This window comes from Agelaius tricolor, unplaced genomic scaffold, assembly GCF_023055355.1.
Source record: "Agelaius tricolor isolate 1412-34295 unplaced genomic scaffold, bAgeTri1.0.p SCAF_7, whole genome shotgun sequence".
Lineage (NCBI taxonomy): Eukaryota > Metazoa > Chordata > Aves > Passeriformes > Icteridae > Agelaius > Agelaius tricolor.
This window is the reverse complement of record NW_027269267.1, coordinates 11,194,426-11,209,522: the sequence shown is the minus strand read 5'-3', so window position 1 is coordinate 11,209,522 and position 15,097 is coordinate 11,194,426. Positions and strand designations below refer to the sequence as shown.

The 15,097-nt window shown below is 35.0% G+C and overlaps 1 protein-coding gene across 11 annotated transcripts in view; it reads right to left on the bottom strand.

Annotated features, from left to right (window-relative positions):
- The window catches only part of DMD (dystrophin), a 1,148,686-nt gene that overhangs the window by 350,660 nt on the left and 782,929 nt on the right, over nucleotides 1–15,097 (bottom strand). The window lies entirely within an intron of this gene.

Below are 15,097 nucleotides of genomic sequence, written 5' to 3'. Positions count from 1 at the left end.
TCCAATAGGGCTGCTGCTGTATAAACCACCCCATGATCAAAAAGGCCAATGCAACAATCTTTAAGACATGTATTGGTCAGGTGTGTTCTCCTGGACCTTTCAGAATTCTTCCCTGCTACCAAAGGGATTGAGGAAAATGTTCCTGTTCCTCTCCCTTACCAGTCATCCCAGTGTCCTGAAGCCTTTTTTAATTGCTCTAGAACTTCTTGTCACTGCTGACCTGGACAACCAGAAGTAGGTAATAATCAGAGTCCATGGAGTCATTCTTAATGATGGCTCTAATCTGGACCCCAGGGAGCCAAAAGAGTTCTCTGTGGGATGGATCCAGTTTGTACACAGGGCCCTCAATTCCCCTTGGAAGGAGTCACCTACAACATTACCTTTCTTTATTAACAGCTGTAAATGTGTAATTCTAGCAAACATTCACACCTATCTTTCAAGTTACTCTTCCCACACATTAAGGAAAAAACTATAAATAACTGGTGAGTTTCTGAGTGCTTCATTTTTTCCTCATATTTCCATATGAAAAAAAAAAAAGCAGTAAATAGAAAACATGAATATATTCCCATTTTCAAGAATTGATTCTAAAAAAGTGACCTCATTTTTTTCCTTTGACTCAGCTCTGCATATTCTCATTCATGGAGCAGGATAACAAGCTAAACCACCACAAAGAAGAATGGTCAGAGGACACTTAATTAAAATACATCAAAGTTCAGCTATACCACAGTAAGCATCAGATCTTGATGGCAGGTCAGACAGTACAGTCAACAGCATTCTTGGGAGTCACTTTAGTTATTTATACAATATTATTAGAATACATCCAAGATATGCTGTAAACAGTTCCATGGCCATCTTGAGTTGGAACCTAATCCACTGGGGGGAAAATGCAGCTGCCAATATTTAAACTTCCTGAATAAAGACTTTAATCAATTTAGATAAAATTCAAGGAAAGGCAAGCTCTTACAACTGTTCTTTTTATGTAACAGATAAAAAGATTTGATAACTTTCTGAATATTTTAGTTATCTCTATATAGAAATAAAATGCTCTGTGAACATCTGAATTACAGAATTTAAATACACCCTCCTGTCTTAGGGATTTATGAAAAATAGTACAAAATAAGCCCCTGAAGTAATTCAATTTAAAGACCATTCCATTAGTGGCCTAGGTCAAAGTGGTGTAAAATTAGTTTATCACTAAAATTATTCTGTAACTAGTGGACAAAGTTTTATGCACCTGCCTCTAAAAATGCCATTTTAATGATTAAATAAAATAATAATTCTTTTCCCTATTACAATAACTGACTGATCTTCTAAATGTGTGAGAATAAAATTTGATCCCAAGCCTATGTTAGAAGCTATCTTAATGTGGAAAAGAATATTGTGAGATACATTCAGCTTTTTAGAGTAAAGTATGCAAAGACACCTGGTTTTAATGAGAATCTGGAAAAGTGATACAACTATAATTCTTGACCTATGTGGAAAATATTTGAAATATTATGGAGAGAGAACAATCCTTACACAGAAAAGACCACTACATGAAGGACCTCTTTCTTCTTAAAGTGTAATTTTAGAGTTCATAACCACTTTGCAAACCTACAAGTGCAGCCTTTGTGCATTTGTAAAATATGCCGACATCATGTCTTTTAAGACTTGGTGTTTTTCATTATTCTGTTCCCTCTAATATGCTTTATTCCTACTACTGGAAAAGGGAAGGAAAGAGAAGAGCAAGGAAATCCTCCACAAAGAAATTGAACTAAGAAGGTCCCAAAATTTAGGCCATGTGAAGAGCCTGAAATTGCAAACCCTACCGTTCTGCCGAGTGAAATGTTTTATCCAAAGCATGTTTTCCTGCTGGCTATCAGAAATTTGTGAGCTTCTTCTGTACTTCTAGAGGAGATGAAATACAGTAATTTCTCCCCACACAGAGAAATCACTATCTATCCATTGCAGCTGTCTATCCTGAAAAGGAAATTTCCTGGAGGTACTGAAGATAGATGAAATTATTAGCTGTAGAGACATGACCTGCAGATACAGGATATGAAAAGAATTTGGCTGTGGTGGTCACATACTGATAAAGCACAGTTAATCATCCAGTTGCACTGCAAGAAGGTGCAGTCAGAATTCTTTGAGATTGGATGTGATTCAGAATATTTTATTTTGAGACTGGACAGGACAGGATGAAATAGCTGCTCTTTTTCCACCAAGACTGCAGATCCTCTCTTATTTACAGTACATAATAAAAAAGAGATAATAACAAACCCAAGAGAACTGACAGAGAAAAAGGAAATTTGGCAGAAAAACAAAATGAGAAATTCATGCAAGAAAATAAGGGAAGTCACAATAATTTTACTAGCTCTCTCTTAGTATTCTGTGTTCTTAGGTGCTAAAGAAGAGCAGCTTTGGAAGAAGAAAAGTTATTTAGATCAACACGGTAGCAGATGTGGGGTACACCACAAGCACCTTGACTGGCAAGTGAAATTTGGTGATAATTATAAAAATATTGAGCCATGAAATTTCTTCTTGTAAACAGGAAAGAGAAATCAGAATTTATTCTCTCTTATTGCATAAATAATTAAATTTTGTTCAATAAACTGATTTTAAAATAATTTAACTTGTGAGAGAAGAATTGACATATTTATTTATTTTACCATCAAATTCTTAGTTGCTTATTATTCTCTTTCTTAGTCAGGGCTTAGCTGCAAATTTTCATTCTCTTTTCAAGTTTAGTAAAAGAATAATTTTCAGAGGAGTTTCTGGCTACACAAAGGAACTAGGAAAGAAGTCAAAATCAAAATCTGTTACTGGTCTAGCACTTCTTTGTTGATTGTCACATGTTTTTAGATATACTCATCTTCTGGTATTAGTCTTTCAGAAATAGTTTTAAAAGAATGTACATGAAGATGTATTTCTACCATTTATCTTCCAACAGTTTCACTGGAAGGAATGGCAAAGACTGCTCCAGTACATTACTTGAACAGCAGAAGCAGAGGTAGATTTAAGTAAATAGAATTTATAGAGTTATTTATACTATTAGATTTATTATTCTTATAGTATGGAAATAATGGTGTTGGCTCATTTTCAACTGCCTGGTTTGCAAATGAAAATGGGGAAATTATATCCACACTCTGAGTGGTGGCACCTTTTGTTTTAATTTCCATAAATAAGTATGTTCTCAGAAGTCAATCTTTTTAGAATCACAACCATTGATTTCATCCAAAAAAAACAAATTCTCATTACAAAGAATGAAAAGAATTAGTAAGCAAATGTTATTCAGCTGGGCCCAGGCTTACATGGATGTATTGGGCATAGCTGGGATGAACCTAACTTTCCTCAGAGCAGCCTGGATGGCACTAGGTTTTGCATTTACAATGAAAACAGTGTTGATAACACAGGCATCTTTTAGCTGTTCCTGAGTAGCACTGACACAAATTCAAAACCTTCTTTGTTTCTCATGCTGCTCCACCAGCAAACAGGCTGGAGGTGCACACTGGGAGGGGACACAGTGGCAGCAGCCAACCCCAACTGACCAAAGGGATGTCCCTGCCCATACAACCCAGCGCTCAGCAATAAAGGCTGTGGGGAAGTATGAAGGGGAGACATCTGGAGCAAAAGAACTTGTCTTTCCAAGTAACTGTTTCTCATGAATGAGCCCAGCTTTCCTGGAGATACTTGAACACCTGCCTGCCCTTGGGAACTGGTGAATTAATTCTTTCTTTGCTTTGCTTGCATGGGCAGATTTATTTTACCTGTTAAACTGTCTTTATCTCAACCCCCCAGTCTTTTCACCTTTGCTCTTGTGGTTCTTTTGCCTATCCCACTGGGACTGTAGGGATGGGAGGGGGGCAGGTGGTGAGCAAGCAGCTGTGTGGGGCTGAGGTGCCTGCCATCATTAACCCACAACAACTGTTTAGAAAGTATTCCTACCTGCCCTGCCAAGCACCTTGAAATGCAAAATTTTTCCAGTGGAAAACACTGACTCTTAACAAGAGCATCTCACAAGAGTTAAGCTTTACAGCACTACACCCAATGTCAAAGCTGCCTTTACTTGGAAGTTTTGCACAAAATCTGCAACAGGATTGAGTGATTTCCACGTTATCACTAACTTTAGTGTGAGAAAGAACTAAGATTACTTTACGCATAAATTTTTATTTTAACTTAAATCAGCAAATAAAAAATAAACCAATTTTTGCTCAAATGTCATCCAAAATAATATCAGCCAAATCAAACATTCAAATATCTATCATGTATGAAAACTTTGCATCATTTCCAATTTACAAAAAACTATGAAGACATACATTGCCTGTTTCTAATATTTATTACGCAGCAATCAACCTAAAGCAAATGAAATCAGAACTAATAGGACCTTGTGCAGCTGTAAGTGTTCATTTGAATGAGCTCCTCTTCAGATTCCAGTATTTTAAATTGCTTGTGATCGGTAGAGAAAAAAAACATATAATCTTGCAAAAGAAGAGTCACTGTTTCATAAATAATATGCTATTATCAAGAAAATATCCAAGGCCTTTCAAGAACTGTGTTTTGAAGAGACAGAATGTTTTCTGTTAAGAATAGAACATACGAAAATATAGTGAGAATGTTAGAAAACTGTATTTTGTTGAATAGGAGAGGGAATTTCCTATCTTAGAAAACATAACTACACTGAAGCAAACTACAATTTTGGTATTAACTTCACTCGAGCCTTGGTAAACTGCCCTGCCATTTCTCTAAGTTTGCTTTTGTATTTATTTGTTTACTTATATTAAGAACACTTTGAATAGTGCCTGAGCTGTTATCAGTAGTACAAGGAGGAAGCCAAAAACCAAAGCTGAGGTACTAACTCACTAACTTCTAACTAACTCACCCACACTTCTAAAAAGTTTATGCTTTCAACAATGAAATCACATCTTGATTTGTTATCCATTATTTCCAATAAAAACAGTACTACTATACATCAAATACTTGATCACCTTTCAAAAATCTTTAACTTCCTGAGATGCTGGGACACAGTGCTTGCAATCCATCTTTATGGCTGCAAATTCTGTCATATATTAAATTTAAAAGGATTACTCGTTGGGAAAGTTTTGCCATGTTTTCACAAGCCACCTGCAGCCAATATTGTTTAATATTCTTGCAATTGGAATAGATTTCTTCAGAAGAGATTTGGACACACTGTTTAAATGCTCAAAGCTCACAAACAAAACATGGATTGGGTTGCTCCTTGAAGTGCCATAAGAAAATTTCAGGGAAGAACCATAACTGATTTAGGCACAGAATATCAAGATATAGTTAGTTTAAAAGTCATCATCAGAGGTTTTCTCAGTTCAGCCTTTTGCCAAACCAGGCACTGATGCCAGAATATGAGACAGATCTCTGAGGTGCTTATTCCTAATGTGCTCTTATAGACAAACTATACTACCTCTTATTGTATTTAAAACGATTCCTTTAAAAGTATGTTGGCAAAATGAAAAGGTAAAAGAATGTGTAAAGTGTAAAAATCTGACTTATCTGAGCCCAGATTTCAAGAAAAAACTGACAAATGATCACTGATGGATGAAAAATACAGCAATGTCCACTTGGCATTTTCATTCTCTCCTGTGGTGTAATTTTCTTTTATTTATCTAAAATTAGGTTTGCTACTCCTCAGCCTTGCTCTTCTCTTCTGTTCTGACTTAAGGTTGTCAAGTACATAATGAAGTGATTGACAAGAGTTGACAGCCTTCTTATTGTCATTCAAAGTTATCAAGGACAAAATCCAAATACATGTTAGTTTTTAAAAATAAAGAGTTATTAATTTTTTCTTAAGGATGGTCAGTTTTTATCTGCCAAAAATAAACTCATTATGCTATTTAAAATACAGGAAAAGTGACCACCACGGAGAGTAAACAGATATAAATTCTACACTAAGAGTTTGAAGCACTATAAGCAAAAATCAAGGCTGTATATGCCTTGGAAAAGGACTCAAGTGTAGAGGAGCACAGGAGGGGTGAGTGATGACCCAGAGGTAAGGAGGGAGTAAAGGAAAAAGATTGGGAAAATGAGTAAGCAGGGAAAAAGGACCATTGAGATTGCAAGAGGATTTGGAGTCAAAGGTGGCTGGGAAATATAAAGTGGTTTGTTCTATTGTCTGGAGAAGATGACTTGAAAGGGTCAGCAGGGTTTTCAGTGAGTTAGCAGTAGAAACATGAATTTCTGCATTCTGCCAACTCACTTCCTATACAGAAGTGTCATTTCTCCATCCATTCCTTAAATGGGAATTGCATTTCTGTCCATCTTTTCCATGTCCTCAACTTCTATAATGACCTAAATCTGTCACAATCACCCTGGAAAACTGTTCTCCAGGGGGAAATGGCGGTGCTGAAGTGAAGACCAGAAAGAATTCCCAGAAAGTGCAGCTTTAACCTTTTCCTATGATTAGAAGGAAGGATGATGACTCCTAAGGCTTTCAACAGGTCAGAGGATAAGGAGCAGGCACCACCATCTCCCTCTCCTCTTTGCCCTCTACCCATACCCTTCCTTCCATCCCACACATCTTGAGCTCTCCTGCAGAGGAAAGGAGCACCAGCTACAGAGGTTTGTAGAACATGAAGGATGGGTTGTCTTTTCAGGTTGGAACAGAGCAGATTCAGTTCCTCTTTTAACAGCAGGGGAACTGGAATCAAGCTGAGCATCCCAGGCCATTTGGTGCTAAAAAGAGTAAATCATTGCAGTGGCAAAGAATTTGTGAAAATATTAAATGTAAATGGACCCCATGTAAATGCATACAATGGTAATATGCAACTTATTAAAATAAAGTCCAGAAATGCAAAAGAAGAAAACCTGTTTACTTGATGTGTGCCTTTACTACACTATGCAGCTTGTTCAACAAGACAGAGAGGAATAAGGAATAAGGTTGGGTAAATATGTGTATTTTAATTTTCTACAAGAAGTTTTGTGTGTATTTTCTACATTTGCTGCCACTGACCAAAAAAAAAAAAAAAAAAAAAAAAAGAAGTCAGAGAAAAAAGCTTCTGTTTTACATACTCTTTGACTGAAACTAGTCAATGGACTTTTTCCACTAATCTAAGATTATTTCTATAATCTAAAAGTACTGATTTTAAGAATATAGTATATAACTAAGGGGGAGAAATGGCATTTAAAATATAGAATGTATAGAATATAGAATTCATCCTTTGTTTTCCGGACTACACTAGTCAAACCTCAAAATTAAAGTACACCAATTCTTGGCAAGTTTAGAGTACGTTCCACGGCACTTTAAGCACTAAAATATTACTGTTCATTTTCTTCTGAATCATTTTTGTTCTTTCAAAATTTTGTACTTGAAGTAGGAATTCAGTAAATAAAATCTCACTGCCTCAGAAACTTAGAATGTTTTAGATGGAAAAAAATTGAAAATGTTATTAAATGAAGATTGTTATCAGTAATAAAAGATATCAGAGGTTATAGATACTTCTTTTCTAGGTTAACTAAAGTGTTTCTGGACATCACAACTGGGGAGCAAAAGAAAACAACAAGTTTTATGATGATTGAGCAGGGCTAAAAAAATCTATGAATTAAAATTTTTCGGAAGACTTTGATTGTTTGACTTTATAAAAATATTAACCCTTAGATTTCAAACACTAAATAACAAAGTAAAAGTAAATAATCCACACTAATAGCTAAAATTCATTAGCAACTAAAATAATATAAGCATTATCCAATTTGTAAGCTTTTCTTAGCTTACTAGACAACATACTTTTCATTCTTTACATATTTGAGTTTCTAAAATTGTTTCTGGCAAATAATATCTTGTTGACTACATCATAACACAATAAAGCAGCTTCACTATGTACATATAAGAAAGAAGTTGGATTTTTTTTTTGGCTGTAAAAAAGCTTTTAACTTCCACTGAAAGTATTTTTCTAAAGCCTTAGCACACCACAAATGTTACATGGACTACATTTAAAAAGTGCAATCTGACTGTAACAGATTTCAAAATGTTAATTTTATCTTAGTCACAGTTGCAGTAGGTTGTAGTAAGAAAGCTTTTACTTCTGGTATGTCCTATCCAGTCATTTTGATTTTTATACACTTAAGAAAACCCCATTATTTTCACTCTGTTCTTCAAAATACAGCATGAATTTAACCATGCCTTGAAGCTTTCTAGGGTTCTTCCTGTAAGCAAGACATCTGGGAATCTCTAATCAAAACTTTCAACTACTTGGGGTCCTGTCATACAAAGAATTGGGATTGAACAGGACTATCCAGAAATAAATATTTAGAGGAAAAGAAAACTGGGATAAATCAAGAAAAAAAGTTGGTTGGATTTTCTGAAGGTATTTTCTTATACTGTCAACTAGAGCAGCACCACTCCCAAGATCCCCCTTTTTTTCTTGTAACTAAAGTAAACAAATCTCAACAGAACAGTCAGTAAGATGATATAAAGGTCAATATTTGCTCAACTTCCTTGAGCCATAACTTTGGAGCTCACAGATTGTTGATGCCGTAGGCAAGGCTGTTTCAAAGTGTAAAATATAGGTCTATATCCACATGTTCAGAATAACGTATCCCTAAAAGGTTTAAGTATATTAAATCTGGATGACTGGATCAGAATAAACATTTCAAAGTGCTCATGTATGTCCTTAAATGTTCCATTAAGGAGACAATGAAGAAGTGACTATAACTTCCATTATAGCAACATTTGCCACCTACTTAGACTCTGATTATCTGACTTACCCAAAAAAAGCTCATGATTAAAGATAACCACACCATTGTCAGGACCAAAAAAAAATTGCTTTGGCCACTACAACAATTGTTTTTTGAACTAATACTAATTAGATTCTCCATATTTTCTTTCTTGTCTGAATTAGAACAACAGTACTGATGGTGAACAAACTGGGTTTAGTTTTACTGTCTATTAATACAGTATTGGACCTCTCTCTAGTTTGGCAAACAAAGCAGAGTGACAGAAAGATGGAGTTAAATAAACTCAGCTGAGGAAAAATGTGCAGGTTTTTAACTCAACCGTTGAAGTAATTTACCAGGAGATGTGGATGACTGTTCATATGTGGAAATTAGAAACTGGTCTTGGTTGGTTTGGTTTCATCTGGGATTTTTTAATTATTATTTTTGAGAGAGGTGTGTTGCAGATCAAGCAGAAAATAAGCCAGAAAATGGAAAAGATGACTTTATAAAGCAGGTCTGACTGGATGACCAGAGTAGTGTCTTCTGACCTTTCACTGAACCAACGATACAATTGCTATGCATATCTCAGAGACGACAAATTGTTGACTGTTCAAAGTCAGCTGCAGAGTTGCCTTACTGCATGCTGGAGTTTTAACTATTTCTTTATAAATGTTTCATATAATATCTTAATACCCCAGCAATATTTTTGGGTTTGTTTTAGAGGCTCTTTTTAATATTAATATTTTTTGAAAAAAAACCCCAAACTGGCAAAAGGTTCATCAGTGGTGTCTAGGTTAAAAGGGAAGGTAGAGACCATCCTATTAGAAGTTTGTGGATGTCCACACTTCAGTAATTGCTACAGAGCTTTCTTTGCTGTTAAATCTACAATCTCCTGCTGTTAGATGGATATCCCACACATTTCTAGCCCAAAATACCGCCAAAGTACCCTGGGAAATGTATATCAAAATACTATGAAATTGCCACAGACTTGAAAGAAGCAAGGCTAGCCTTTAAGAGCCCAAGAAGCAAGACAAAATTGGAGATAGTGCTGTTAGGGTCAGGAACCAGGCAGATCTGAAAATAAAACTTCCTCATGTCAAAATTCCTTCACTAACAGACAGTATTTCATATCACCCATGTTATCCTGCAGAGCCTCAGGTTTACACTGAGGGGATATGGTTGCATTTAGAGTTGAAAAGCAGCCATCACTTCCTAGGACTCAGGTTTACTTATATGAATAAAGATTGTGGCAATACAACCAGCAAAACTATTGTATTTGAATGTGCAGGAGTTAGAAAATGCACATCTTTAGCTGTGGATTTTTTTATTGACAGAGGAAGAAAAATAGCTAAGAAAAATAAAGTTGATCAACACAAATTCAAAGCAGGACCAGGAAATTCAAGGCATTACATAGTCAATATTATTGAGAGGACTTACTGATTGGAAAAAAAAGTACCTCCATGTAAAAAACAATGTGTAAAAAACAATGACATAGTAAGAGCTGAGCTTCAGCATGTCATTGGTGAAAGGCTGTCCTGCCATGGCTGCATCCACTGACTGTGGCTGCAACACCCACAGCTTAGACACCAGTGCTGGCAGAAGCTGTATTGTAAACAGAGCTGTTCTGTTAACTACTCCAATCTTTTTCCATACTGTAATGTAAACAACTGTTGTACTATTTCCTTGGCACCATTTTGTAAAATTGGAAATTCATGATGATACTATCTAAGTTTGTGAAGTATGAATACTAAATCATGCAAAATAGCTATCAGAATGAGGGTAAACCCAGGTCAAAGAACAAACCCAGACAGAGTCATTCTGTCAAGCTTGGGAAATCGGAGTTATAAAAGACACAATATGAAATATATTCTACATGCATGAGAAGCTGGTAAACTGCAAACCTGGAAGCATTCCAGTGCTCACAAGTAGCAAAGGAGTCAAGACTCTCTTATAGATGTAGATTTCATGCCTTCCCCATGCATATACATGAGTATTTCACAGGTGCAGTCTACATATTATGCTATTATTGGAAATGATCACGTCAATGTGGTAAAAAAAATATTCAACAAAAAGAACAAAGATCTATCTTAATACTTTACATTTGTAGCCTGCAAATATGCACTTCAATGTTGATTTATTTGGATAGTTTCTTAAATTAAAAAAAAAAATTATATTTGACATTTTATAGAAGAAAACTGTAATTAAGGATGAAAATAATGAGTGAAGAAAACACTGGTACAGAGACTTTCTACATCCTGAGAATGGAGAATCTTTTCTCCTACTCAATACATACATTTTTTACGTACTGAGAAATGAGTTATTAAAGCTCAAGTGTGATTTTTGACACCACTGCTAAAAATTATCTTAACTGAGGGTGTGGGTCCTAATTGTGGCACTATAGCCTCTAAATTATGGCTGTAAGAAAATTATGAAGATAAATCATAATGGCATAAAATATATTAGAGTTTACTGAGCCATACTGTAATTCTTTGAGGTAAGTGTAGAGTTATGATAGCAGAATGAGCTGAAAGAAAAAAAAAATCAGCAGGAAGTATATTTTATAGTAAATGCTGTTGCAAAGTACATTATGTTTTCTGGGACTGAATAATTAAAAAGTGTGTTTCTACAATTTAATAATGTTCACATTTTTCTTGACATTTTTTGCTGCTTTTAAAATTGAAATTGGACATACTTTAGAGGCTAAGATGTTGCCCAAAACCTCAAATGACAGAACGTTCCAGGGATTGGAGGACTACGAAGTCACCTGGTATGTACCTTGGTCACCACAAGGTCTTACTCCACAGGGGTGACCAAGGAACGTGCTGGATTTGTCCAATCTCCTTATGTATGCATCTTCAATTCTTCTGCTTTCTAATTGCATTACTGTGAAGTAGGAAAGAGCCCATCCGTCTATGTACGTTTTTACTAAACTTGGAATTCAAGTGTAGGAAACAACAGGTATTAAGCATCTGGAACCATGAACTATTTAGCCAATGAACATTAATTCCTTTGGTTGCAAGAGTCTTTAAATAGTGAAAAGTTTTAAATGAACTTGAGGCCCCCAAGTTCCATGGAGATGCCCATGGTGAAGGAAGACCAACATGACGTTGTTGGATCCATGGGTGGTGCTATCTTCTGCTCAACCCATCTCTGTCTCTTCCTCTCTCTCTCTCTCTCTCCTCTCCTCCCCTCTCTTTTCTATTTCATTCTATCTCTCTACCTCACATTTTACAGATAAATAAAATCTGTATTTTTGACTTCAGCATATGATCCTGTTTCCACCTTAATTTGGGTAGAGATATCTCAATAATTGGATCTTAACAACTCTTATTTTAGTATAACTAACTTTCATCCTTCCCCGATTTTTTATGTGGTGACAGAAGTAATGAACTAAAAAGGGAGAGGGCATATGCTCAAGTTATTCAGCATAACTACCCACATTGTTAAATTGTGAGCTTTGTTTCCAGCATGGGACAAACTGCAAGGTCTGAGGCAATGCCCAGGCATGGGCAGGGATTAGCACCAGCCACAGGTGCAGCAACAGGAGCTTTGGATGCAAATGTGCTCTTGGGGGAGTTGGGATTGTTGCTGAAAGGATGCAAACTGTGCTGCACCAGTCAACCTCTAGGCCAATAAATGGTCCTGGGCACTTCATAATTACTAACAGAGATGAATTTTTAAGAGCTATAGGAAGGATTTTAATTGCTCTACCTGTCACCAAGACCAATTATGTATTGTGTCTTCCAAGTCTTACTTTGTCAAGTTCTTTGTAACAACATGTAATAATTTTGCCTTTGGTTGCACCTTTTTTGCTCTCATACAATTACTTTTGTGCCACCATTGAAGGTTAACACTGTTGGAGATTTTATTTAACTTTTCTTCTAAGTAAATTTATGGGACTTCTCATGTCTTTTAAATAGCTGATTTTTACAGGTAGAAAAAAGTTATGGACTTTTAAACTGCTATTAATTCAGAGAAATTGAAAGTTATCAGTTTGAGTTGTGAAAGTGAAATTCCCAGATATTCTCCTTTATGTACTTATTATGCAAGTTTCATATAGATCAATATTGTTTAAAAGGTTAAATCAGATTATCTGATAAGGACCTACATTTATTAAACCCCTTGATATAAGGAAGAAACTTCAATGATAGTTATCAGATTATAGTTGCATGTCAGAAGCAAAGGTTGCTATGTTTTTGGGAGAAATAAATCACTGTATTTTGGAAAATTCTTTCAGAATATTGATAATTGGTATTTTAGATGCACTTTACTTTTTGTATCAATTTTGAATTTCAGCTACCACAAATTTCTGTAATTGAAATTTGCTAAATATAAGTAAAAATGCAAGAAACTTGCTTTAAAATAGGCATATTACTTCAACATAATATTGCTAACAAGCTAAAGACACACCAGCCATGCATTTAAAATAAACACATATCCACGTCCTATTTCTCTTCAACCTATCCACCCCAAAATGGTCTTACCATTTATTTCAACCTGCTTCTAAGGTCAGAAAATTTCTAACACTCAATATTTTGTGGCTTTTAGAAATTAATAACCTTACAATACTTAAAGTTTGTACCTACCCATGTTAATTTTGGAACTCTTTTTCTGAGAAAACAACTTAGAAAACAAAAGAGTCAGGAGAGGATTTAATGGCTGAGAAGAAAGGAGAACTTTACCTTGCAGGCTTAGTAAGAGTATGAAGAACATTGACAGAAGTTTCATAGAAGACAATGTCTCAAATGAAATTAAAATTAAAATTTGCAAGCCACTACATCAAATCCTATAATCAACATAGTCTGGTTTTCCTGAGGAATTACATAAACCTGGTCTTTTTCATTCCAGTGCTATATTTACAAGTGTGATGGCCAGTTTTAAACTTCTGCTTCATAGCTTCCAAGCTTTTAGAATGTCCAAAAAGATTATTTTTAAAATTTTTGTATCCAGTCACTTTTCTAAAAATATTATCACGATGTTTTTCATTCTACTAGGTGATCATAAGTTTCACTCTTGTTTCTGAGAAAAGGAGTTACGAAATCCTACAGGAGAGACTTCAGTGTTCTTTGGATATTGGTGAAGGCATTAAAATGGTTGTAGAATAAACGTTGAATATTTATACAGAATCTGGGAATACCAGAGCAAAAGACACATCCTTTCCATAGGTAGGATACACACCCTTACTTTTTTAAAGGTACACATTAGCCATAGCAATTTAAATTAATTTAAATTGCAATTAGGATAGCAATAAAAAAATATACATAAATATAAACATTTCAACAATGTTGAAATGTTTATATTTATGTGTATTTTTATGTGTATGTTTGGAGTTGAGTGTAAAGTTGAACACTGTCAAGAATAGGCTGCTTTCCTAAATTATATCTACTCATTCTTAATGAGTTTTGTAGTTATTAATGGTCTTACTCTGCTAAATCTTAAGAAAGGTTTTGAGGATATAATCTGCCTTCAGGGATAATTAATAAAGTGTCTTAAATGGAAAAATTTCTCTCTGTCAAAAGAAACCTACAGTCTGGATAAACCTAATTTAACATCTTAAACTATGGCTTTTAAAAGCAATCCACATAGATAACATGCAGATAAGAAGCAAATACACTTCATATGATTACAGTCCTTATAATTGCAGTAGTCCTTATAATCCTTAAAGTTCTTATAATCACAGCTAAGCTGTCTACAACCAAAACTGGTCACTCTTTAAAAAAGTGATATAAAGGCAAAAAAAAAAGATAAAAAGGAAAGTGATATAAATTCATCTGTGAAAGAAATATGGTGGAGTCTTTTACAGAGAGAAAGGATATCTGAGTTTCTTTGGGACTCTTCGTTGTCTCCCCACCTCTCGGGGCATACATGACTTCCTCCCTCTATTTCAGGACTACAGATTTTTAATTTTTTTTCCTGTTCTTTAAACCATTTTTCAGAAATAGTCTAGTCACATCACCACAAGATGGAAGAGCCAAGCAGAACATTTAACTCACAATAAGTATGGAAAACTATAGTCCTATATTTTGTAGAAACTTAGCCCTATTTTCATTTTATATAAAAATTCAATGGTGGAATCATTCTAGAAATACAGGAACAAAATAGAAAAATATTTGAATCACCTAAAAATTTTTGTTAAACTGCACGAGATAAGGAGTTTTCTTGAAACCAAAATTCCATCAGTCATTCAGAACATACAATGACATTTGCAAAAAGCTACACTAATTTTATCCTTTAGAAAGGGAACAAATGCTATTGCTGAACTCATTCTGTCAATTATAGGACTGCAACAGGACTTGAGATTCAGTGTTTTTTATAATGTGATTGCATGGCTTAAAAAGTGTTTGGGCATTAAACCAGTTCCTTAGCAGAAACTAAGTTAAAGTAAACTTAATAAACATGCTCTGCAAAACCATGCATCTTCAGGAGCAGGTATTACTCC